Source organism: Hemibagrus wyckioides, linkage group LG25, assembly GCF_019097595.1.
Source record: "Hemibagrus wyckioides isolate EC202008001 linkage group LG25, SWU_Hwy_1.0, whole genome shotgun sequence".
NCBI lineage: Eukaryota > Metazoa > Chordata > Actinopteri > Siluriformes > Bagridae > Hemibagrus > Hemibagrus wyckioides.
In genome coordinates, this window is record NC_080734.1 from 855,296 (window position 1) to 858,391 (window position 3,096).

Sequence of the window (3,096 nt, forward strand, 5' to 3'; positions counted from 1 at the left end):
TGCACTTTTTCCCGGTGAGACGTGACCAAAAAAAGCCCAATTGGCAGAAACCCACCCAATCTGGCAACACTGCTTGTGAAGTCGGTGTCTCAGGCTTCTGATTGGCCAAAATGGCTTCACGGTTGAGATTATATCGCCACCTGTCGGTTGTGCATGCTCTTGACAGCGCTTCAGACCGAGTTTTTGCGTTTTCATGTGGACGAGATTCTTTTTAAAAACGAAGGAGGAAAGACCCGTGTAGGTGTGGACTAGGCCTGATATACAGCTGAGCAGTTGAGGGATAAGGGCCTTGTTCAGGGGTAGAGGCAGCTTGGTAGTGCTGGGATTCAAACTCACAACCTTCTTATTGGCAGCAACACCTTAACCACTGAGCTCCACTTCACTTAATTAGCTGTTTTTAAAGTGTACGTGTTCCCTGAGAAACATTGCCAGGTTTGGGGTTAAAGTTAGAACATTTTTGGAAGTCAAAATACGCATACTGTGATGTTTTTAGTGAAGTGACCAGCTGAAGGCAACATGATTTGAAAGGCAAATGCTGCTTTTATTGATTTCACACTCTCACAGTTCTTTTAAATGATCTCAGCTGCTGCAGGGTCAAAATGTTTCACCCTAGGGACCATGCACCACCCTGAGTGTGTAAACTACAGGGTACCAAGAGCTGTCTCACAGAGGTACCTGAGACTACTCCCAGTGCTGCAAAGAAGTCCATTACACTGCCCATCCTCCAGACCAGGAACAGTAAGCTTCATGGTCAAGCTGTTGGGCTTCACGTCCTTTATCCACTGAAACAGGCTAATAAACACAGTCTTACTGCTCTGAGCCCCAGTTAGTTCACCTAGGCTGCAGATCTTGGTGTGGTCATTGCTGGAGACCCCAATGGTAGCAGTATTTTCCTCCACCTTCTACCCCTCTCCTAAATTCATCACAATACTTGCCATTTTGTGGTGTCCTTATCCACCCCATACTCTGTCATCAGTGCAGTTGCATGCTGATGTCTGTACCACAGGACACAGACTGCCAGTGTTAAGATGCCAAGATGTCAAGTGTAGTTTTGGCCACTGGTGCACTGGTGACACTGATCATATGATCGAGGAACTGGACAGGAAGAGACAGACCTGCTCCTTTGGCAGCTTTGGTAATGTAAAGGAACTTATTTCTAGATCTCTTCCAGAAGCCTAGACTGTGTACCAGAGCTCCACTGTGTCAATCTATGCAGTCCGGTTCTATGTTTTCAGAGTAAAAACCTTAAATCACACTTCCTTAAAATTAGTCTAGCATAACATTAACCGTATATAATAAAATACAAAAATGATTATTACAGCTTTTCTTTTTTGTGGTCAGTTTTGTGGATCTGCATTAAATCTTTCTTCTAGTGAAAGTTCACATGTTGAAATGTTTTTAATAAAACATCTTTACCACAAGATGGTGCACTATAATCATCTGTAAGAATAATCAGTCTCCTGCAGATGGTATTCATGTAGATAAAAGGACCACATGAGCTGATTGTAGATGGCAGTAAATATTAAGAACAAAAATACAATTAGTACTAAAAAGACACTACGCTTTGGATAAATACTGTGTTTACTTTCAATCTCCACTCTACAGAATAGAGCACTGAAATAAATTTTAACTTTAAATGGAACACAGTGGTGATGTGAAGTTTAACTTTTAAAGGTCTTTTGTGAAGCTGTAACAACATGATTATTGTTGGGATTTTAAACATTGTGTGAAATTTTTGCATTATATGATCCTATATTATATAAGCACTTAGAGGTCTATCGGCAAATGTATTTTACTAATAAACCTCTACCTATTTAGTTTCAGGAGGAAGAGAACAGATGGCACACCAGCTTCAGAAAAAGGTTCTTCAAAAGGGTTCTTTATATAATTAGTTCACACAGTATGTTTCCTTTTAATTAAACTGAATTGAAAAGAAATGTAATAGTTTGAAACCCTTTCTCTTAGGAAATTTAGATTTCTTTTTTTGATTTTACAGGTAAAAGCTAAATCGTTCATATTTATAATGAAATGAGTACATCAGAGGGACAGCTCATGTTGGACGTTTGGGGGACAAAGTTAGAGAGGCCAGGTTAAGATGGTTTGGACATGTCCAGAGGAGGGAGAGTGAGTATATTGGTAGGAGAATGTTGGACATGGAGCTGCCAGGCAGGAGGAAAAGAGGAAGGACAAAGAGGAGGAATATGGATGTAATAAATGAGGATATGAAGCTAGTGGGTGTAAGTGTTGAGGATGCAGAAGATAGGGATAGGTGGAGAGAGATGATTCACTGTGGAGACCCCTGAAGGGAAAAGCCCAAAGAAGATGAAGAAGAAGAAGTTCATATTTATAATGTAGTTGTCAGCAGTATATACTTCAATTACAACATTCACTTATACTCATCAGTTAATTACCAAGACATTTACTGCCCGAATTCTGGTGTGTTAGATGATCAGAGATGTCGAAGCAGGGTTAAACAGGATTCTGGAGCAGGACAGTGTAATTTGTGGAAAGAGCCATAACAGCCATGACAGTCATGTTTGATATGACACACCTGTATTTAATTCCAATTTGATGTAATTGCTCATCAACCATGCCGAAGAGCACCAGTACCAAGTGCTTTATAAACACTGTGTCTAACACCACTGTGTCACTCTCTGGCAGATCTGGTGGATTTTGCAGGTCACATGTCTGTGTTTGTATGCTAAATGAATCTGAAGACTGTCACACCTACAAGTGGTTTCAGTGGTGGCTCAAGTGGTTAAGGCTCTGGGCTGTTGATTGGAAGGTTGGGGTTCAAGCCCCTGCACTGCTAAGCTGCCACTGTTGGGCAGTTATGTAAGGCCCTTATCCCTCCCTGCTCTAGGGGTGCTGCATCATAGCTGCCCCTGTGCTCTGACCCAACTCCAATAAGATAGGACATGCAAAGAAAAGTAGTCCGCTGTGCTGTAATTACATGTGTGGCTTCTTCTTCCAGGTCAGTGCTAAGACAGATTGCCCAGCAGGTTGTGGCCAGCTGGACAAGGACATGCAGATCAGGCACCATGTTACCCTCCCTAAATTTTATCGCTTTACTAACCTGTTCCTCTTTTCTCATTC